The 24,608-nt window shown below is 37.1% G+C and overlaps 1 long non-coding RNA gene across 1 annotated transcript; it reads right to left on the bottom strand.

Annotated features, from left to right (window-relative positions):
* Window positions 1-1,975: 1,975 nt before the first annotated feature.
* LOC111098404 lies at window positions 1,976-20,136 on the bottom strand. Its single transcript, XR_005367494.1, has 2 exons — window positions 20,032-20,136; window positions 1,976-2,194 (listed from the first exon to the last, which is right to left on the bottom strand). It is a non-coding gene; the product is annotated as an uncharacterized LOC111098404 (long non-coding RNA).
* Between the last annotated feature and the right edge of the window lie 4,472 nt (window positions 20,137-24,608).

A 24,608-nucleotide genomic window follows, 5' to 3' on the forward strand; every position in this document is an offset into this window, starting at 1 on the left:
CTATTGTGAGAGTGAGAAGGAAGATCAGAAAACAAACTAAATAAATAAGAAGATAAAGGTGCATAACCAAGTATTACTAATGGATAATACTTCATGCAGATGTCAATGGAGCCACATGACAACCTTATCTTCACATGAGAATTTTATTTTATTTTATTTTATTTTATTATTTTATTTTATTATTTTAGTTTACTTTATTTATTATTTTATTTTATTTTATTTATTTTATTTATTTATTTTTAAACATGAGAGTTTTAAAGAGTTGAGTGATACTACAAGAAAACTTGCCTTTGCCGATGGCTTACAAGCAGAGTTTTAGTTTGTGCGGAGTCTGATTATCATAAGCCAGCAACAAAACCTTCAAGTTATGAATGTCATTTTGTAAAGCATGCTAATGTGAACAGGCATCCATTCTCTACATTAGTATAATTGAAGTGAAAACAAGGAAACAGATTAAATGTAGAAACAGACCTGAGGCTACGTTTCTCTGTATTAACTCCAACTTCTGCTATCTGTTTTAGCACATCAGTGTCATCTGTCACATTGAATTAATGTTTTAATTGTGTTGCATTTTTAGTTTATAATTAGTTCATAATCTTGATTTTTATTTCATAAGTTGTGTAAGTGCTCTAAGCACGAGATATTTACACATTGTCCTACAAAAATGTGTTATCATCACTTACATCAAAACTAGATGTTCCTGATTTAATTTTCTTTAATAAGAATTGATAAAAATATTGATAACCTTTAGTGTTATTAAGATTATGGAAAAACCCTTTCATACACTGGGAAAAGAATGAATTGTTTTAACTTTTGGGGATTGCAAGCCGACAGTACCCATTGATAATCAAAATATTCACTCCATCCAGCTCACTTTGGGGATGCCATTCATCAGAAATAAAAGCATCTACATGGATGGATTTATGCATAAGGGTGATCATTGCAGCATTTCCAATAATGCCAAAATAAAAACCCAAAATATTAGCAAATCAAATTCAGCAAATTATAAAATAAAAAATACTTCATGACCAACTGGGCTTTATCCCCAAATTATAAAACTTACTGTTTCTTTTCTTTTCACTTTATTCTTTTGTGAGTATTCAGTAGAGTTTTCCAGAAATTACATGATGTGTGGTAACAAGGTAGTTTTGAAAGCTAATGGCATGAATTTGTGCTCATGTTTTCTCGTGTTTTAAAACTTTCTTGGTTTCAATTTATAATAAGATAATTACTGGTAGATATAACTCACATATACAGAGCTCTTTGAAGTTCTCAAGATTTTTTTCTTATTATAAAATTTTATTTTCTTATTTTAAAAATAACATCCAGAAATTTCTAATAACTCTTATTGCTAGTATTTGTGAGTCTAAGAGTTCTGTTTTCTTTCAGTCAACTGACTTTTAGTGAATTGGCTTCCTTTTGGGAATTTCTTATAAAAATATTCTCTAAAAATGTATGTATTAGAAAATATTTCAAATATATTTACAAGTACAGAAATAATACAACAAAGAGGCTTTGCCAACAGTTCAGTTCTAATAAATGTCTTTCATATTTGCTTCAGATCTTTTTTCAGTTGATAATTTTTTACAACAGTTTATGATTTACAGGAAAAATTGGGAATATAATAGCAAGAGTTCCCATGTATTCTGCACCAGTTTCCCTTATTAACATCTTAACGGGGATCCCTGGGTGGCTCAAAAGTTGAGCTTCTGCCTTCAGCCCAGGGAGTGATCCTGGAGTCCCGGGATCAAGTCCCACATCGGGATCCCTGTATGGAGCCTACTTCTCTCTCTGCCTGTGTCTCTGCCTCTCTCTCTGTGTCTCTCATGAATAAATAAAATTATATATATATAAAAAAATCTTAATGTAGTAGGAGACATTTGTCACAATTAATGAACCAATATTGATATATTATTGTTTTGTGCAATTCATACTTTATTTAGATTTTCCTAGTTTTTTACCTGATGTATTTTCCTTTTTTTTTTTTTTTTTTGTCCTAGGATCCCATCCAGGATACATTATGTTTTGTTTTCACATCTCATTAGGTATCTCCTGGTTGCGACATTTTCCTGGACTTTCCTGGGTTTTGGTGGCCATGACAGTTTTGAAGAGTACTGGTGATGTATTTTGTAGGATACTCCTCTAGCAGACTTTGCCTTGTGTTTTTCTCATGGTTAGACTGAAGTTACATGTTCTGGGGACAAAGAACACAGAGATGAAGTGTCATGTTCATTGTATCATATCAAGGTACCTGGTATCAATATGATTTATCTCCCTTGATGTTGATCGTGGTCACCTGGCTAAGGTACTATTTGTCAGGTTCCTCCTGTGTAACGTTATCCTCTCCTCCCTTCCTTTCTGCACTGTACTCTTTAGAAGAAAATCTACATGTAGCTCACACTTAGGGGCTCCTCTTCATTGAAGACAGAGTATCTGTAAAAATTATTTGGAATTCTTCTGCATGGCAAATTTGTCTCTTTTCTATTTATTTGTTTCTTTGTTTATATCAGTGCTAATCATGAATGCTTATTTTATTTGCTGTGTTATAATTTCTTCCGACTTTATTTTTGTTGCTAAAATTGCTCCAACTTTGGTCATTGACCAATCTTTCAGTTGGCTCCTATGCACGTAGGAAATATTTCTACCACTGTAGGCTTGTTTGTTTCTTTGTTTATCATTCCCTTACTCTCTGGTGTTATAAGACACTCCAGGATCATCTTGTGTATTTCTTGCTCTATCCTTGAGAAATGGCTGGTTCTAGGATCCTTTTACTGGAGAACAGTATTAGAAACTAAGATCTGAGCACTTCATGCTCAGTAATTTTTAAGAATTTTAAAGAGTCCTGAGACTGAAAGTTTTTAATTGCTGGTGTCCACTGACTAATACAGCTACCAATTAAAAATTGTGAAGAATTATCTTATATGAATGCATAGGAGGACACAGCATATTAGATTTAGATTTGAGTCAAAGCTCTTTGTCTTAGAGGCAGTGTGGCCTTGTACAAATTACCAACTTTTCTGATTAGTTCCTCAGGCTCACTCAAACTTGACAAGTGAACTTTCACTTATCTGTAATTTTCCCCAAAACGTAGTGATACACACACTTCTACCTTCATGATATCTCATGATCTATAGTAATCATTTACTGAGGTACTGTATTTTTAATCCATTATATCATTTACTTGTTACAGCAGCACTATGAGGTTTATGCTCTTCTTGTCCCCATTTCAGAGGTAGGGAAACTGAGGCTCAGATGGGTTAAGCTAAAGTCTGAAGTTCCTCCTAATGTGCCAGGGACATATTCAGCTTTGATTAATGTTATCTCTCTGTCTTCTTCCTAACACATAACAAATAACAGTTAAAGAGTACACCTTTGGCCGGTCTCATAGGCCAGGGAGTTGCGTACCTTATGTTAGTCCTGCCAGAGTGTCTCACAGACTCAAGCATGCTGAGGGCTTATTTAGTGAGTCCCTTGGCTAGAAACCATTCTCATCTTGCCAAAGTTAAAGTGGCCTATATAAATACTCTTCCAGAACTGATGTGGCAAAGACATAAGTAACAACAACAACCATCAAAAATAATAATATCTGACAGTACTTGAGATTCTGCTCTGTCAATCACTGTCAATCGTTAGGTTCAATATTTAATATTTATTATCTTATTTCATTCATAAGGTCTTAACTATTCCATTTTTTAGGTGGGACAACTGAACACCAGAATGATTAATTTTATTTCCCAAAGTGATGCAAATTGTTAGTGGCAGAGCCAGTGTTTGAAGCCAGCACTGTGTGATTCCAAACCCATTTACTTAGACATTATACAAGGGAGAACAGCAGTTGCTGGCAAGTGGGGGCTGCTCTGGGCATTTTTGGGAACTCAGTAACAGCAACAAGCTTCCCTTAAGCTCTAGGATTGCAAAGATTTGTGCAATGCAAATAAAGAGTAGGGCTTGTGAAGGTTGTAGAAGGATAGTTGATGAGGACTTTATGCTGAAAATCTGAACACTGTTTACTGAGAATTTTCAGCAGGAGGCATGAAAGTGCTGTTATGAAGAAGCCAAGATCAACTAGCACAGGAAAGGGGATCACATACAACCACAGAAGTAGGATGAATGATGAGAAGTTAGGGAGGAATAAACAAAGGATATATTTCTCAGACATTTCTAGCAAATTTTATCATCATTTTCATACCGAGGAGAGATTGGATATTGACATTTGACCTCTACTGTCTTTTATTGGTAGTGTGGTTATATGCATTATGGCAGATTGCATTTCTTCAAAAAGACTGTGATGGTTAATTCTATGTGTCAACCTGACTGGGCCTCAGAATGCACAGACCTTTGGTCAAATATTATCCTGGGTGTGTCTGTGAGGGTGTTTAGATGACATGGACATTTGAATCAGTAGACTGAGTAAAGCAGATTTCCCTCCCTAATGTGGGTGGGTCTCATCCAATCAACTGAAGACCTAATAGAATAAAAAAGGCTGGGAATGAACTCCTGTGGGTTAACTGCTCAGAGTCCTTCCCTGAATCCTCATTGAGTCCACACAGGAGATGAGAGAATGCACGTGGAGAAAGTACAATTGTGCTTTTACTGTGTTGGCTTGGCACTCTCACCCCCATCTGCTGGCAAGGAGTCACCAGGCTCTGGCTAGATGCAAGTTAGCTCATGGAAGAGAAGAGAACATGGATTTAGGTAAACACGATGAGTCTTGGGCCCATAGAAACCTTGGATTAAGTAGAAACAAACAGGAAATTGAAGTTAAATATTGGGAGACTAGGTTGGGCTGGCAAGCTGGTAAATTGCTGCAAGCAATAGTGCCTGATGGACCTGTTTCTGATTATATGTGCAACATGCTATATGTAATTATGCTCAAGTGCTAGAGTAGAAGCTATTAACAGCAGTTTGATTTATTGAAATAGTATAATTATGAAGACCTTTTTTTCTTGTACTCTATTTTTTTATTCTTCTTTTTTTTCTTTTTGTAATGAGAAGAGGAACGATATAGTTCAGAATAAAGTAAAAGAATTGCTTGAGTTAATGTTTGCAATATATTTATAGAATGTCACCAGAGTAGCAGAAATATTTTATTCTAAACCCAAAATGTAATTTATCCAAGAATATGTCCTAAGGGTTCTTTTTCATTGAGTAATTTATCAAGAAGTGAAAAAGCATTTGTAATATTGAGTGTACTTAAAAAATTAATTAGAGAATTGTAAACATACCCAATATCATATCTTGCTCTGTTTTAGTGCCAGATAATTGGTAGATATCATTCACTTCAAGAATGATAAGTGTTTGGAATTAAAATGAAGACTGAATCCACATCAACAATAAGTAAAAAAGTAAAATTTTATTCTGAGTTGCATGCCGGCAGCCAGTATGCTCGTTCCTAACATTTATTTTTTTAAGTGTTTGTTGATTCATTGACCTAATAAGTTCGACTAACCAAGATCATTAAAGTCAAAAGTCTCCAGTTTGAAAACATAAAATACTGTTTGGGATACAAATAAGACTCAGCTTCAATATAGAACATTTTTAGTAGGTAAAGATGATTTAAACTATCATTGGAGTGAACCAGTAGTACATAGGATTGTAGTCATGGATGGTTGAAAATTAAAGATAATACGTGACCCAGCATAGACTCACCTAAGGACTGTTAGGAATGCTTTAGTCAATTTTAAGTTAGCTTTAAGTACTAAACTTATTTTCTTTTTTTTTTTTTTTTTTTTTTTTTATTTTTTTTTTTAAACTTATTTTCTTAATTTTTTTGTTAAACAGAAACAATTCTGGAGAATAACTTGATACTCATTTAACTCCCAACCTAGGTTCTTAAAATTTTTTAAAAAATAAGCTTCAGATTAAAAGGTATATTCCAGCATTACACTTAGTATTAAAAATGGCATCAGCTTTAGATTTTGAAAGAATAACAATAAGTCATTTTCATACAGATGAAGCCACCCTATACCTCTCTCTGATCCTACTCAGTCCTCTTCCTCCTCAAAAGTAACCTACAGTTTGACCTTGGTGCTTGTTACCTACATTATGTCTTTGTACTATTTCTACTTATATGGACACCCATTAGCAGATTAGTAGTATATATTATTGCTAGGATTATTTTAAAACTTTAAATGAATAGTACTATGTTGTACAGATATTTATGCAACTTTTCCTTCCACATTATTTTTGTGATCTTTTTCTTGATAATATAAGTGATTATACTTCATGAAGAGTCATTACTGTGCAATATTCCTTTGAGACCATACCAAATATGGTTATCCGTTTCCAATTTATTGCCATGTAAACCTTGACCAACACGAGGGTTGGGGTATTGACACCCTACTCCCAGCATAACTTTTGACTCCCCAAAAGCTTAATTTCTAATAGCCTACTGTTGCCTGAAAGGCATATTGATAATATAGTCAATTAATACAAATTTTTTATGTTATATGGGTTAATATACTGTATTCTTACAATAGTAAGTTAAAGAAAAGAAAATGTTATTAAAAATGACAAAGAAGAGAAAATACATGTACAGTACTATACTGTATATATATATAAATATATATAAATACAGTATATATACACAGTATAGTACTATACATATATTTTCTCTTCTTTATATACAAGATTTATATATATATAATATAAACTTATATATATTATATATATATATAAATCTACCTGTATGTGAACCCCACAGTTAAAACCCCTGTTGTTTGAGGGTCAACTGTGGGTGGTTTTTAATGTTTCTTTCTCTTTTTTTTCTTTCTAAAGAGTGCTAAATGAATAGGTTAGTATGGATTTCTTTGTGAAAATGCAGGAGAGTATCACTAGAGTATGTACTTTAATGGGGAATTATCGGTAAATCACTCTCCAAAGTCAATAGAGATGATCCCACCAGCAGCGTATGTGAAATCCAATTGCTCCATCATTAGATGCTATCAAATTTAAAGATCTAGCAAATTCTTACCAAACTAGCAGGAGTGAAATGGTATCTTCTTTTGTTTTAATCTGCTTCCTCCCTGATTGCTCATGAATTTGAACATCTTTCTACACAGTATTGGCAATTTGAGTTTCTTCGCCTGTGAATTGACTATTCACAGCCTTTACTCCTGTGTTTATTTGATTGCCTTTACCTAATGATTCGTGGAAGTTATTTATAAATTTCAGGTACTGAGCTTTCTCACTTACAAGTGCATTGAATATATCGTCTCAGCTTGCGGTTTCTCTGTCAATCTTATTTAAAGCGCCTTTTGTCATATACAAGTTGTATCCAAAATCTTAACATTCTGTACAGTCTTCTAAAATTTTAAGTTTTTGCTTTTCAAACTTCGTTCATGAAGCAATAGATTGCTTTGTGCAGTGTGTACAATGTGAGACATAATTAGTTTCTCCCGTGTAGTTGATCATCCCAGCACGATGCACACTGCACAAAATATATTTCTCCACTGATTTGCAACGTGATCCTTGTCATTTTTCAGGGATTCCTATATATGTGGGCTGCTCCTGGCTCCCTGTGTAACCGGTTGGGAGGTCCAGAAGCAGTGCTGAGATGGAGTTTGGTGTGTAGGATATTTATTAGAGATTGGCACCTGGGGAAGGAGGAGGAGAAAGTAGGATTAAGCAGATGGGAAGTCAACCTGCGATACAGGGCCAGGAAAGACTCAGCCAACCCTGCAGGGAGCTCTGGATATCCAAAGCCCGAAAAATTGTCCCATGGCTGAAAAGCTCTGGCTTTTATATCCTGCATGATCAGTCTTTGGACGTGGGCCACTTGGGAAGGCAGGCCTCTGCTGAGGTAAATCCTGAAGCAACTGACCCTGGATGATGTCTGTACACAGCATTAGAGGCAGTGTGGACAAGTCCTTTCTGGAAGAAGGTGGATTGCACAGAAGCATCTCTGACTCCATCACAGTATTCCATTCCATTTGCATATTATTCTATCTTACAAGATAGAATTGTAAGAATTAATTACTATTAATAATTAATTAATTAATAATTATTAATATTAATTGCAAGAATTAATATTAATAATTAACAATCTCCCTCCCTGATAATTCTTCATCAGAATGAAACTCTATATTTAGCCTTCTATTTCAATTTTGAAGTTCGTATAGCAAGTTCTAAGAAACACTGGATTTTTGTAGAAATTGTTTTCAATTTGTAATTCAGAAATAAATGACATCTTTATATAATTGTAACATAAGATATATTTCTGCTAATTTGCAGTTTATTTTATAACCTTTCAAAGGTCTTGCAATTTTTCCATGAAGAACTTTCACATTTTATGTTAAATCAATTTCTACTTATGATTAAGATTTCTGCAGCTATTTTAAATGGAGTTTTATTTTCCTTGACTGTTTCGAAAGATTTGTTGCTGATATATAACTGTACATTGAGCTTTGTCAGTTCTAACAATTTGTCCATAGTTGTTTTATATCTTCTCTGTGAAATCATATCACCTTCAAGGTAAAAGTTTTGTGGGTTTTTTTGGCCTAATTTCATTTACCACGTCTTATACTTTTAATTTCTTTATTGTCCTCTTGTAATAGTTAACATTTCCAGTATAATGTTGAAGAGAAGCATTGTTTATTTTCTCATTTTAAAAGGAATGCTTCTAGAATTTCATCATTAACTTTTACTTTAGATGTAAGTTTTTCATAGGTGATTTTTATCTGCCCACAGCTATCTCCAGTCCCAGTCTGCTAAGTTTTCTGCATGAATGAGTGTTGTGCGGTATCGTACACTTAGCAACGTCTTCTGAGATGATCCCATGGATTTTTTGTTTTGCCACCAGAATGCTGTATACTATGTTAATAAATTTTCTGATTTTGTGCCCTGAGCTCCTGAGTTACAAGCAAGTTACTCATGATTCATCTTCCTCTTTATACATTTTATATTTGAGTTTTGTATAACATTTTTACATATGTTCACAAGTGAGATTGGTTTATATGCTTTTTATCTTATACTTTCTCTGATTCTAACTTCCAAGTTATTCTAGTCTTATAAAATGAGGCACTTCACCCATTTTTAATATTCTTTGAAACAATGTGTTGTGCTGGGAAGTATTATATTTTCTTTGCTGGTCGACAAAAGAAATGTGTAGAAATAGGGAGAGGCTGGAGGTTTTGGGGGGGAGAATGAGGTCATTGGGGGTAAGATTTTTATCAATTCAATTGATTCAATGGTTATTAGTTTAAGTTTCTAATCCTTCTTGAGCAGATTTCATAATTTATATTTTTAAAGGTAATTATTTTGCCCTATTTTCAAATTTATACACAAATTTTTTGTTCTTTAAAAGTTTAAAAAAACATGTTTTCCTTTCATTTACCCTTTAAGTCACTTTTTCCTTGATCAGTATTTATATTTGTTTCTATTAGTTTTTTAAAGATAATACCAAATTTATTGAATCAATTGTTATTAGTTTTTGTTTTTATTTTTGTTTCTGTGATACCTCTACTGTTCTTTTGCTAGCTGCTTAACTTAAATATTGAAATAGTTTTTAAATCTTTCTTAATTAAAAAATATATATACTTAAAGGTAAATATGTTCTATTTGGACTGCTTTTAATATAATTAACATGATTTCATAGGTTTATAGGTTTAAATTCAATTTTAAATGCTTTTTTCATGACCAATATGATTTGACCTTTATCAAGCAACTTACTGAAATTTGTATACTTAAATTCTCAACCATACATGCTTTTAAAAATAACTGTTGTGAATTACTGATATGGCATGCTAGACTCAATGGTTATGAGGGGGAAAATCAGGAAGTTATGAGCTTAATGCCATACAATTATGATTTCAGTAAACGCTAATGTGCTAACTAAAATTCTTTTGGGGCACTTGGATGGTTCAGTCTGTTAAGCATCCAACTCTTGATTTTGGCTCAGATCATGATGAGATCGAGCCCTGCATCGGGCTCCGTGCTCAGTGTGGAGTCTGCTTGGGATTCTCTCTCTCCCTCTCCCTCTGCCCCTCTTCCCCGCTGCCCTAAAATAAATAAATTAATCTTTAAAAAATTAAAAAAAATAAAATTGTTCTTTTTATCGTGTGACAATATAAGAGCCAGTCATAAATAACCATTGTGCTTGGCAATGATGACTGTTTTCAAGGGTAAGTGTCCTATTAACAATGTTAGACTGTGGCATGAACTCTTGGTGTTTCCAAAACATTAGAAATCTATTTGGTCTTAATTGTTTTAAACATATCAATTGGACAGTCAATCCCACTTAATTGCCTAATAATCTACTATTTTTAATTATCTCAATAACTTCATGCAGAGGAAGGAACATACATATGTTTGCAGATAAGATAGAAGGCAAAAACGAGTTTTATAGATTACACATTCATAATTTATAATAATTTCTATTATAATATAACATATACTATATAACATATAAATTCAAGTATTATATAATTTATATTATAAATATCATAATTTAATATCATTTATCAAACAGATAAGTTATTTCTTGCTATCACACATCTATAAAAAGTCATCACCAAACATCTGTGGACTTGGTATATTTTTTAAACTTAAATTTCAGACTTCATTCAGATTTTGTCAGCTTTTGTCTCTTTTCTGTTCCAGGATCTAATCCACCATGTTGCATTTAGCTGTCAGGTCTCTTTAGTCTCCTCTAGTTGGTGACAGTCTCAGTCTTAACCTGAATTATTTTTTTCCTTTCTTTCATGTTTCCTTCCTTCCTTCCTTCCTTCCTTCCTTCCTTCCTTCCTTCCTTCCTTCCTTCCTTCCTTCTTCCTGTCCCTGATAATTTTGAAAAATATTGGTTAAGGCAGGTATTTTGTACAATGTCCCCCAATTTGAGTTTATCTAATGTTTTTCCATGATCAGACTGGGGTTATATGTAGATTTTGATTTTATTTTTCTTATAAGAAATCACATATAGAAATAAAATCATGGCTCTAGATCCATTTCTTTCATCAGAGTTTAATTTAAAACTAATTATAACTCTGCATTATAAATTGTTCGACCTGGAAAGTGACAAAGAATTGAAGAGGACCTTTGAAAATTCAGTCATTTGCTTGATTTTGGATGAAAGCTAAAGAAAATGATGTGAAGCCTCTTGTGAATTTAATTTTTCTAATACTAATGCTATTAAAACAAAACACATGAAATATTTTAGAAGTTGCCTTACCCCCTGTGAGAAATATTTTTGTCACTCTATTCCAGACTTGATAAGTTGTGATGCAAGAAGCAAGCCCACTTGTCTCATCCAGAACTTCAAATGCTTATTGATATACATGATATGAAAGTGTTTAGGAAGGAGAAATCACTATTTCACTAAGGATTTTCCAGAATTTCAAATAGTTACTAGTGTAATAGTGGTTCTGTGTTTTAATTGCCAAGATATGCCCTTAAAGAGTGGACGTAAAATTTTTGAAATGATTTTCTTTTTTCCTACTTTGTGTCTGTTCTGATTTACCAAAATTTAATTTTATGACTATTGAATATCATAAAAATTGTGCTTGGATTGACATATCTTTGGGTTTGTATCTATTTAACTTTCATTTTTGTTTTACTTTATGAAAGTATCAGATTGGAGAAGAATGGTTCTTTACCAAAAATAGTTTCAGAAGCACTCATCCAGACTTGGTCTCATCTATTGCAAGACTTTAATGACTATGTTTTTATTTCCAAGATTGACATCCATTTGTTCTTGTTTTCACCTCTGCTTTTTCTTAAAAATTCCAGTTCTACTTTAATGGAATTTTAGTTTCATTTTCTCTTTAAATATCTAATACATATTAATTTTATGGTATTTTTCAGATTTTCATAAAAGTAATTTTGTGAGCTGCTTATTGATTTTTTTTTAAAGTTGGCATTAGACATTTTGGAATATTTGTTTCCAAGTCTTATTTTGACAGTGTTTGCTTTTGACTTTTCCTCTATTTTTATTTCTCTTGCTCATTCTTGTCCTCTGCTGACACTTCTCTGGCTTTGAGTTTGTAATTGAGTCCCTCCCGCCCCACAGGCTGCAGGTCCAGAATCAGGTCCTATAAGTGCATCTGTGATCCTCTACTGTCATGGATAATGGGATCATGATGATCCTGGTATCAAACAAATAAGTAACTGAGTTCACCTCCTGAATTTATGCTTTTTGCATTTTTTCAAGTCAGTATCTTTCTACTAACAACAGGAAACTATTTCCAGTAACTCTTGAGGTCCTGGCTTCAAGCAGATTTTGGCTCGGGTTTTCTAGACTTCAAACTCCCACCCACTCAGAACACCTTCAACTTTTTCTGTCCAGGAAAACCAAATGCCTGGCCCCAACAGCCTACTCCTCGGTGAGAAGCCAAATTGGTCTCTGCCTTCTGTTTTGCTCATTATTTTAGGTTTTTGTTCTATTCTGGACATTGGAGAGGTTTTGAGTCTGGAATTCCTATTTTATATCCATCATCACTATGACAACAACAAAGAAAATTAAACCAAAGTTTGAATTTACAGATCCATCTTGACAAGGAGTATTCGATGTTTCTCACCTCAACTGTTTTGTTGGGAAAGCAAAATTCCAACTTTATCAGGCCAGCATTTAATATATTTAGTGTTTTCTTCCGTCTTACAAACATCATCTCTAGTGGTACCTCTTCAGAATTCCCACTGTTTGGTCTGTGATGATATATTTAAACGAAAAAATTCTTACTCCAGGTATTGAAATTTAAATGAACTAAAGCCTGACCTCAAATTCTGTCTCAGTTATGCTTCCACCCTTTCAGGAACTAGAACACCTTCTATCAAGAACTAGAACGCCATGTGAAAAAACATCATAGAAGTTCATTAAGTGCTCGTTCCTCTTAATCACATCAGAAAAGCACATTACTCTTTTTACAATGAAGCTGGCTTTCAATTATTAGCAACCTTTCATTGCTGGCCTGTATCACCATGAATTGTTTTCAATTTGTTGCCTAACTATTCCACTCTATGGAGTTTGGGGCTGCATGCCAAAACTTAAAGATACTTTGACATGGGGCTAGCCAGCTGGAATTTTTCTTGTGAATAGTTACATTCCTACTAACATGATATATTCCTCTTTAAACATTAACAGGTCGAAGGGAACAGGCTCATTATTTGTGTCTTATGGTAGAAAAGGTCATTTTCCATGGTAAAGCATCCTAAACATATCTTTTGTCCATCTTTCAGCATTACTGCGGTGGTTCTCCTTTCCACTTAGAGGTCCTATAGCCTCTTCGTTAGCCAACTTCTGATCACCTTGTCTTCTCCTTCCTCTTCCCAAGGAGAATGAGAGATGACTTTCATTCTGAGAGTGGGAGAGGGAGACTTTCTTTCTTTCAGGGGAAACTACCAGTCAATGGAACAGTCAGGACACATAGAACATGCACCAGGAAAGTTCTCTGTCTTATATGGGCACCATTCAGCAACCATTCAGTTGCTGCAAGACAACTGCATAGTCACATCAGAGGTGACTAATTCCAGAGCTCTGTAAGAAATAAAAAAAGTGAAAACGTTTGAAATATTACAAGAATTAACCAAAATGTGGCAAAGAGACACGAAGTGAGCAAATGCTATTGGAAAAATGGAGCTGAAAAAAAAAAAAAAAGGAAAAATGGAGCTGATAGCTTGTTTGATACTGAGTCACCGAGAACCTTCAATTTGAACAAAATGCACTATTTGTGAAGCACAATAAAACAAAGAATGCCTGTATGACATTTTTATGCCTTTTTTTTTTACAGTCTTAGTCTTCCAGTAAGATCTGTCACAATGACTTGTTTTCATATATCTTCCCTGTAACCTATTTTATGTAATGTCCAGTTATCTGACCACCGGGGAGATTTTTTTTCAGAGATCTATGTCCTGAATCTAATTTACATGTGGCTATATTAATCTTATGTGACAGCAATGGATGTCATCCTATAACTCTCTTTCTCCTGGGCTAGGTGATTAGAAAGAGAATTAAGAAGACTTTATTCCCATCGTATCGCCAGGCCTTAAATTGAACAGGATGTGCCAATAACTTGGAGCCATAACTGTAAAATCTTTGCATGCAGAGATTCGTGTGAAAATATGACACATCTGGAATAGGAGAGAGAGCAATCTGTTAGCCTATTATTAAAAAATAGTGTTAAATTTCTTATTGCTACTGGCTACTTATGTTCTGTAGCTGAACATGATATGTGAAATGTAGGAGACAATCACCTAACTTGCAAAGTCCATAAGAGTCAGTTGTAATCTCTTCCTTTGGAAACCTCATTACCATGATTTCAGCATATCAGTGAAAGTTTATTTAGACAGCATTATTATGTCACTTTTCTGCAGCTATGCTGACCGGGTAAGTGGCTCTCCAGTTGTCAAGGGTTGAGTGTTATTGCTAGAAACAATGCAGGCATCAAACAAAAAATCAGGGAACTTTCAACACACAGTGAATTTGCAGTAAGTTTGTAGACATTTCCCCTGAATGTTGATTTTGAAAAGAAAATAATTTCAGTAATTCATTAAATCAGCACTTACCTACCTACAAGAATTATGTTCGGTGAAGGACTCTTCTTGATCCAGGAGATACGAAATAGAAAGTGGATTAGATCACTCAGAACGGAAAGTCCCTGCTTGCCGCATTAGCCATATGCTTTGGGGTTTAGGAGATACGGAACATGTCAAGTTGCTTCATAATTCAGGCCTGGGGCTGCCTCTCTAAATGCATGGCTAGTCTTTATTTTCAGACAACATATTGCTCATTAGTCTTTCTCCAGATACCATCTTGGTGTTCATTTCTTCTTTGGCTGCTGGGCTCTGCATTCCGTGGCACCAGTTATGGGATGGGTGACCTTAATTGTCTCCTGCATGTTGTCTCGGCCAGAGTGCCAGCTGGACTGCAAGACTGGTGAGGCTGCCCAGTGATGAGGGTTATGGAAAATTGGAAGCTGGGGCTTTCACTGAGGCGAGAGAGAAGGCTGAGTGCAAAAGTGGCCTGATCCTGAAAAGTCACTTGCGAGGGACAGCATACACACACTCTGAAGCCTGCATGCGGGGAGCCTACCCCCATGCCGCATTTTTGGCTATTTTGCCAATCGAGTGAGGCTCCTTTGGCCTTAGCAGCAGTGAAGTCAGATGTTTTTAGTGTGAGTTATCTTAGTAGACTGGTGGAGGTAGACTCCAGAATTAAGTGGGTTGAGAAATTGGGGTAGAATGAAAAAATGGAGGCAGTAATTGCAAATATCTCTTTGAAGAAGTCAACAAACACAAAACTTGGATGCTCCTGTCACCCACTGTCCAGGTAAAATCAATCGCTGAAACCTGGCAACTCTACCAATTCTTCTCCAGATCCGTCTCCACCATCCCTACCTCTCTTAGTTTTGACATGGCCCACTTCTCACTTGCAGCCTTCCTTCGGTGGGTTGTTCAACAGCCACCAGCATGGCCTTTCCAAAATTGAGACGCTACTCAAAACCCTTTCATGTCTCCTCTTACCCTGAGTGATGGCTGCCCATCTCTCCAGCCTGCTCCTGCTGGTGCCCCCCGCGTTCTAGCCACAGCACACCTCTTGAACTTCCCTTAAGTGTCTTCTTTGCTTGGCATGTTCTGTTTATTTTCTGAAGGTGTCTTCACTCCTTCTACCCTCCTGATTCCCTGGGCCGATTCTTTCTCATCCATCAAAATTCAGCTCAGATTTCACCCCCTCCAGAAAGTCCTCCTGGCTCACCCCCAGCGATTGTACTTGGTATGTTCATCAATTGTAGCAGGAACTCTTTGCTTGTCTTTCATGCAACCCTGTCTGGGAACCTGAGACTCCCGGATATCCATGCGTATCAGTGTGCTGAAAGAATCAATGAAGGCTTTGGAGACGAAGGAAAAGAGATGCAGATAAGCTATCACTCCCCCTGTCCTGCCCATCTTACCTATTTATGTATTTATTTATTTATTTATTTTTTAGTGTTAAATTGAAAGGAGGGATAATTGGTCTTTATATTTCAGGTAAATAATTTAAGATTTTGAGTAATACTGACAACAAAGCTTTCAAAGTAATTTTCATAAGACAAGTTTTAGTTTATGTAGAGTTCGTAAGTCAATTAGGATGACATCCCAAAACAGGTATTTGGGATGTCATTCTCTGCTGTCTTTTTTTCATAACTTGAAGATTTTTCTAGACATATGTCATTTTAAATGCTACGAAAATAAGGCCTAGCAATTAATTCCATGCAGGATTAATTCCATGTAGGAATATACATATATATCTCCTTAACACAGCCGCACATGCAGAGTTTAATGGTTCCTGTGTAATTAAATAGGTTATGTAGGCAATACGAGGACTTGTGAATCAGTCTCCAGTTGTTACCATGGAAACCCAATTTTTAGAGTTGCTCCTCAGAGTGGTGTGATTCTGATTAAAGAGTTGAAGCACTTCATTTTAAAATTAGTCCAAAGAGTCGACCAGGAGGAAGCTTCTGGTTGTTGGGCTGCACTGGGTTGAGCTGGGCTGCTCATCATCAGGCTGCCAGGCCCATGATTCTTATTTTCACTTGTTCCATATTAGGGGGCCGAGAAGTGATTTACACCTGGGGGCTCTGGCCGTCCTTGCCACCAGGGTGACGGTGAGGAACCTAGCAGTTATAAGGTGCCCTGATGTACTCCCTGCGGCGGGGGGTGCTCTGCCCAAAAGGGCTCGGCGAGGATGCTGTCCTGGCATTGTGCATTCTGACCCGGAATTCATAACCATTCAAAACAACTGCTGGGAAATTAATGGCTGTTGGATCTTTATTAACTTGCAGTGAAATATAATATCACTTTCATTAAAGTAGGTTCCTGAAAAATGATGGTGAAAAAGACGTGATCAGCCTGACAGTGACGCTGGCTGGTGGCAGCTTTTTTGAGGACAATGGCAAATGGGATTAAAACACACACACACACACACACACACACACACACACACACACACAGACCACCAGTGGTTTGGGTTTAGAAAATTCTAACGCACAAATCTACTTGCTAGCTAGTCGCAAATTCATACTTTTTAATTCAAGGTGTTATTTTTAACCTCCTCTCTGAAACTGAAATTTTAGACTCCTTTGTTAGAAAGACAGATGCAAAATGACTCCAGGCCGATTGGAATTCAAAACTGTCTAAAATATGCAAAAAAAAAAAAAAAAACTCTTCTGCGTAGCTAATTTTTCTCACTTACCTCTCTAAACCTTAGTCCCTTGGCCCTCTTTAACTTAGAACAGAGCATTGTGTAATTTATGAAAATTTCCATTTTGGTGGCTACCAATTAAAGTCGTAATAGCTGAAAAACCATTGAAAGAGAAGTTAGTTCTTTATAGTTTTGAAGGGCTCTGAAGCTGTTTCACAAAGCATCCGGGGGCATAAAGTATAATGCCCATTTCATTGAACACGGTTGGAAAGGTTCGATTAGGAATCTCTTCTACCGTGTTCCTCAAATTGAACCACGCTGCCTGTCAAACAAACAAATAAACCAACACAGGTGTGTTGAGTGTTTATAAATACAGACAAGGAAGGCCTTCATGCTGCGGCCCTTGCCCCACCAGTAAAGCCAAGTAGGTTGAAATGCATTCAGCGGAAAACATACTGAGCCCTGCATTGAATTCATTCATTTATTCATTAATTATGTAAACACTACTGTTTTCCGTAACGTGGTAGGGACGCCAAGTTGAAGCACCTTTGCACACAGACCCACTTTTATCTTCACACACACTTTCTGCCGCCCTGCCCACTGATGATGGGAGCTGTGGTTATCCTGTTGAAATGAAAGATGTTTTGGTTCTAAGGGCTCCTGATGACCTGCATTCTCTGGTTGATGGATCAATTCTAATGCGGATAAAATGAAAGAAGCTGTGGTTTCCTTTTGTCTTTTCTTTTGCTTCACTCTTCTCAAAAGCATACTGTTTTCCAATTAAAGATCAATTAAATCCTTGATTTTTTTTTTATCTGTGGATGAATAAAAAGAAGAAACTCCTTATTTATTTATTTATTTTTTACCCTGCCTTTAGTCTTCATTTTTGGCACTAAAAATTTCATTTTGCAGATCTTTTTCCAGGAGGTAGCACCTGTGTGTTTCAAGTGCATGTATTAATTTGTTGCTTTTTCTTCCTTTGTTCCTCTTCCAGGTTTGTTGTCCCCCATCCCATCAACAGTAAAAGCACATCATTTCAAATATCAAGGTGGGAACACGCTTTTGGCAGGTGTCTCCGGCTGTTCCTTATGTAGAATTTTCTCTTCTCTCAGAGCGAGGAGATTTCTATTATCTTTATGGGAAATTCACATTTGTAAATATGTACTACCTGCCTATCAACCAGCCCTGTCCAGCAACAGGCAGAACCAGGATGAATTAGCAGCTTATTGTGTGTGGCTTTTACCATAATGCTTATTTGAACCCCAGTTTAATGATTTAAGACATACTAGTGATAACAGTATTCATTAAACTAGGTTGCTGAGAAGATTGGATAAGAGAACGTATATGCCTGGCTAAGCAAATATTTCTTTCTATCTTTATTTCTCTTTGCTTTCTTTTTTCTTTATTTCTGTAATCAATGTAGTCTTAGTTTTGCCCTGAGCTAGGAGCTCAGGATAGGCTCGGCATGACACCTCAAACCAGATAGCACCTATATTTTTATGCACCACTGTGGTTGGTGTGTTGCCAGCTTGTCTCGGTGGCGAAACAATTCTCTGGTTCTGGGCACTCATACCCTTTGAAGAAGGAAGAGGGCAGTGACAAAAGTAGGATCTAGCTGCATGTATTCCCTCTTATTTACTTATTATTTTTTTTTTTAATTCTGAAAAAAATGTCAAGCAGAGTACAAAAATCATTTTCTTCCCCTGAACCATTGGAGAGTAAGTTGCTAATATGAGACCCATCATCTCTGAATACTTTAGTATGTGCTTCCTACAAGCAAGGGCATTGTTCTAGGTAACCCCCATCTGACCAGCGTAATCAGGAAATGAACATGGACACATCACTACCATTTAATTGTCAGACTCCATTAAAGTTTTACCAATTGTCCCAATAACATCCTTTATAGTCGAGGGATCCAGTCCAGGATCGCAGGCTCTATTCAGTTTTCATGACTTGTTAATCTACTTCAGTGTGGTCCTTGACTTCTATGACCTTGGCGCTTCTGAAGATGATAGGCCTGTTATTTTGTAGAACATCCCTCAATTTGATTTTGTTTAATGTTTCCTCATGATTAGATTCAGGTTACTCATTTTTGACAGAAATGCCTCAGAAATGTTTTCATTTCTATAATTTTGATCTGTATCAGTGACATGAAGGTTGGTGAACTTGATCAAAGTGGTGTCTGACAAGCTTCTCTACTCTGAAGTTATTCTTTCTTCCTCTGAGTTGGTATTGAGTTAATGAGTATTTCGGGGAAGGTGGTTTGAGAACATGTTTGTATCCTACTTCTCGTCAACTTTTCAGTGCATTTCATTTATTTATATAAGTGTAGATTTCTATTTTATCCACTGGGATATCATACATTGTTGCTACAATTGTCCTATATTTGGCCACTGGGAATCTTTTCAAGTTGGCTCCTGTGACCTTTGGGTATGACTTCATTATTCTTTGAAAGTGTCTCTACTTTTTCTACTTTCCAGAAAACAAAAACAAAAACAAACAAACAAACAAAAAAAACAACAAAAACAAAACAAAAAAACATGTTCTGAAATTACCTTGCATTTTCCCTGCCCCAGCCCTAGAATCAACCTTTCCTCTCACTAGCTCTGCCCCCTCGCCGCCCTTTTTTTAAGGGGAAATTTGTTTGGAAACTTTGATGTGGTCATTAGGTGTGCTTTTATATTACTTCAAAATTACCGTTCCCAGGATCTCTCGGGGACTAGAGCTAGATAATTGTTACAAACTGAATGTTTGTGTCCCCCCAAAACTCATGTTGAAACCCTATCACCAGATGTGATGGTATTAGGAGGTGGGGCTTTTGGAGATGATTAGGATTAGATGAGGTCATGAGGGTGGAACCTTCCTGAATGGGACTTGTGCCCTTTTAGGAGTCACCACAGAACTTGCTTCTTGGAGCTCACCTCCATATGAAGATACAGTGAAAAATCAGCAGGCCACAACCTGGACAAACCTGGAAGTTTGTCCTCAGAACTCAACCATGCTGGTACCCTGGGCTCAGACTTCTGGATTCTAGAACTGTGAGAAATAGATTTCTATTATTTATAAGACAATCAGCCTCCAGTACGTCATTACCACAACCATGAATTGACTAATAAAATCATACGTGTACCTGTGGATACGTGCATTTATGCACACACACAGCTATATTTATACATCCATCTCTATATATATATTGAAAAACCACATTTTGCATCAGTGGCTCCAGTTTCAATCCAAAGTCCAGACTTATTCTAGTTTTCTCCTTTTCTGTGATTTCAACAGTCACTTTGGATTGAAATCTATGGCTCCTAACATTCTTGACACACATCCTTACTGATCAGTTCTCCTGGATGTAACCAGTCTGACGTGATACACACCCCACACAGGTGCTCTCCTTAGCTCTTGGGGCCCAGATGCTGCATATTGGGCCACTCTTACTCCGATAGCCCCACGAGCCCCGCGGGCACCTGTGCTAGCTGCTCCCCTCTATGAGCATCCACAGAGCTCTCAAACTCTGTCCCCTGATCTGAGTTGTCTCCCTCCTCTTTCCAGTCTCTTCCTTGCCCTGCCTCACCTAATGCTCGGGGGACTAAATCATTTAGGAAGGGAGGGATGAGAAGTGAAGGATAGAAACAGAAAGATGAAAAGAAGAGAAGGGGAGGAGAGCAGGAGGAGAGGAAGAAGAAGAGGAAGACGTAGAGCGATGTCTGCTTTCTCAGTTCCTGGCTTCCCCTTCCAGGAGTCCTCCCTGGGTGTGTTTGCACTGATTACGTCACAGGGGCCTTCCATCCTCACTTAATCTCATGTTCTTACAAAGTTGGAGGCTTCTATTTCTCTACCACTGTTTCGTTTCTATTTTCTCCACTCAAATTCTATTCAAAGTTTGATTGGTTTGGGAAATAGCAATAATATAATAAATAAAGGTGGATGGTTGCAATATTCTTTTCCAAGTGAGGTTCCATCTCACCCTTATTTTTTTTCTCATTGGTTTGACCAAATACGTTAATAGGACAGAGATATACAAAGAGATTAATTGTCTAAAAGTAGATCTTATAAAAAGGCATTCTGACTACTTAGAATATGTGTAGGCTGCTTAGACTGCTTTGTAAGGAGAGCTCAGAAAATACTTCTTTAACTCCCTTATAAGAAATGTCTGGGGGTCCCTGAGGGGCTCAGCGGTTGGGCATCTGCCTTGGGCTCAGGTCATGACCCCGGGGTCCTGGAATCGAGTCCCACATCGGGCTACCCTTGGGGAGCCTGCTTCTCCCTCTGCCTGTGTCTCTGCCTCTCTCTCTCTCTCTGTGTCTCTCATGAATAAATAAACACAATTTTTTAAAAAGGTAAAAAAAAGGAAGAGATGTCTGAGTGGGGCACGTCATACCCCATGGGTGTTATAGAGTGGGAAGAAATGGGTTGTTGTGACTTCAGGAGAGTCCCATTCATTGGTCCTGAATGAAGCTGTCTCTCAGACAGATTACAGTGATTTGGAGGATGACACTCACTGGTAATTTCAAATTGGGAAAATATAAAACTTTAGAAAGATGAATGCTTTTAATCTGTTAGTAATGAGACAATCCGTAGCTTTAGATCAGATCGGGGACCAGAAGGAATAAACTTTGGAATAAACCAGAGGCAGCCTGGTTCAGAGCCACCAGCCAGGTGTCTGAGGATGACGCCAACCTTCTGGGAACTCTTACACCTCTGTCCCCTGGTCTCCACTATATTAAAGGAAACCAAAAGAAGGATCGGGTAAGAATTGAGGCCACTTGTCCAAACCCTCAGCCTTTCCTAAAGATTAACTCTTTAAAATTTCACTCGTAGTGTTTAAAAGTTTTATTTTCTACATGAGGCCATTTCTGTGTTATTTCCATGTCACACAGGGATATCTAAACATAGGGGACAAGCGTACCCACACCTTAAACACGTGAGAATGAGGGGAAGGAAGACATTCTCCTTCTGGGAATCTGCCGAGCTGGGGCCTACCGTAGGGTTCCTGCATTTGTCACTTCCTCAGCTGGAAAGCCTCAAATTAAATGTCACCTCTTCAGTGAAACCTCTTTGCCTAAACTGAGGTCCTTTGGTATCACCTTTACAGAGCACCTTCCACCTTAGTACTTACCGCCTTGTGTTATATTCTTGCTTATATGTTTATTTTTTGTGTGTATTTTCACCCACATGAATGGAAGTAAACTAAGACCTTGGCCATCGTGTTTCCTGTTGTATTACCAGTCCCTGGAATGTCTGGCACATCATATGTAATCAGTGACTGTATTTTTAAAGAATGAATAATAAGGAAGCGATAGTGACTGAATAGTATGAAATCTATTTTGGTGAATCACACCAGGCCTAAGAGGAAATAGCCGGGATATGAAATGAGCTATAATAGCTGCTTAAGCAAGTCTCAGTGAAGTAGTTCAAGAGTGCAATTTACTCTACATTGACCAGTCGAAGTTAACAACAAGCTGCTCTCTAACTGAATAGGGTTCAATCAATATGGTTCCTTATCACTAATTAAATTAATTTTTAACTTTAAGTGTCATGTAGACATGTAACACGTTTAAGATGTTCTCTCCATAATGCACTGCAGGGCATTCTCTCAATATTCATGGAACCCTAAGTTTCTGCAGGGCGCCATTTGAGGCCTTGGGAAGGCAATGAGCTGAGAAGCATTTGCTTCCCTCCAAGAATGTAGTCTAGTGTCTAGACTAGAGGAGGAAACCAGAGGTGAACCATGAGCTGGCTGCTAAGAAACTGCAAAATAGAGCGTGCTGTGAGAGCACATTGGAAATGCATAAAAGGTCACAAAGACTTCCGTGAGAATGTAAAATCGAAGATAAAGAGGCACGCGGGTGGCTCAGTCAGTTAAGCATCTGCCTTTGGCTCAGGTCATGATCCCGGGGTCCTAGGATGAAGCCCTACATCAGGCTCCCCTCCCTGCTCTGAGAGGAGCCTACTTCTACCTCTCCCTCTGCCTTCAGCTTCCCCTTCTTGTGCTCTCTCTGTCCAATAAATAAAATCTTAAAAAAAGAAAAAAACTAAGATAAATGACTGCAGGAGGCTACAGATTAATTCATCAAAAGGAAAATTGATGGAAAGGGCCAGTGATCCAAATATGTATATAAAGAGGTAAAAGATTCCAAGGCCACTTAGAGAAGCTTAGGAACATATGTATATTTGTGTAACAGACCATGCAAGGATGCGATAAGCAAACCCTACTCATCCAAATGATGGTGCTGGTGCTCAGCTAGAAAGGATTTTGTGCATCACTGCATTTACCAAGGGTTAGTGAATTAGTCTTTCTTACTGTAACGGAAAATAAATTCTCAGTGCATCACATGAAAACCAAGTAAGTTCACTTGAGGATTTTGTAGGGCCTCAAAAATGTAGGTCTTTAAGGAAAACACCTAATTTTGAGAATCTTCCTCTTTTATTCATTGGATATTGGCAGTCACTGTGGTTGATGCTGAGTGGAGGATGGAGAACTAAATGAATGGAATGCATACTACTATGGAAGTTGAGGGCTGTGCCTTTGGGGACATTTCTGGCAAGGGCTCTGGTGTTGTTCTGAGGGGTACTGTCAACGGCGGCAACGATGAAGTTTCCTCCATGGCTCTGTGGGCGGTTGACAAGGAGTCAGGCAAAACAGTCATGGTAGATGCCATGCCATGGCTATGCCATAAATCCCGGGAGCACATGTGATGCCCCTTAGTGTTTCTTAGAAATACTTGATGACTTTGTAATGGGGTGACTATGCAGAGGAGAGGGCTGAGGTTCTTACGGGCAAGAACAAAAACGGTTGCATTACTAAGTGTTGAGTGTTGAGTATTGACTATCAACATTAAGGTCACTTCATTCACATCCACAGGTTTGCAAGGCAAGGTGGTCTGTGGATTATTCTTGTGACCAGGTTGTGATGAATCCCGACTCTTCCATGTGCTATGACACCGTGGGTGAGCATAGTATTATCATCAGGCTTTCAACCCTAGGCACCTTTGCTAGGTTCTGGTGCATGATGCTGATGCAATCATTTTCCCCGGGGGCAGTGGTGCACTCATTCTCCGGATTGCAGGAGGCCTACATCTCTTCCAGAGTAGCAATGAAAGTAACGTGCTGACCCTGCTGATCCATTCAGGTCTGTGGCTATTCACAAGGTATTGAAGATCCATCTACATCTCTGTTGGAGAATTAAAATGAAGCGAGACTGAACAAGAGATGATATAAAACATACAAATGTTGATGACAGTGTCTCCCTTTCTCTTGAAAACCAGGGGGGAAGGAATGTTTCTAAACAAGAATTTAAAATTTGAAAACAAGTTGAGGAGTGCTGGAGAAGTCCTCGAGAGTGTTATTTAAATCTTACTTTATAGACTTTAAGAAAAAAATAGGTGATGGGACTGAAAATATCTGAAGAGGTATTGAAAGAGGGCTATTGGTATGATTTATTTGCTTGCTTGAATTAAAATTAGCTTACTTTGAGCTCTATTATTCTTATAAGTTA

The sequence above is a fragment of the Canis lupus genome, chromosome 12 (assembly GCF_011100685.1).
Source record: "Canis lupus familiaris isolate Mischka breed German Shepherd chromosome 12, alternate assembly UU_Cfam_GSD_1.0, whole genome shotgun sequence".
Taxonomy (NCBI): domain Eukaryota; kingdom Metazoa; phylum Chordata; class Mammalia; order Carnivora; family Canidae; genus Canis; species Canis lupus.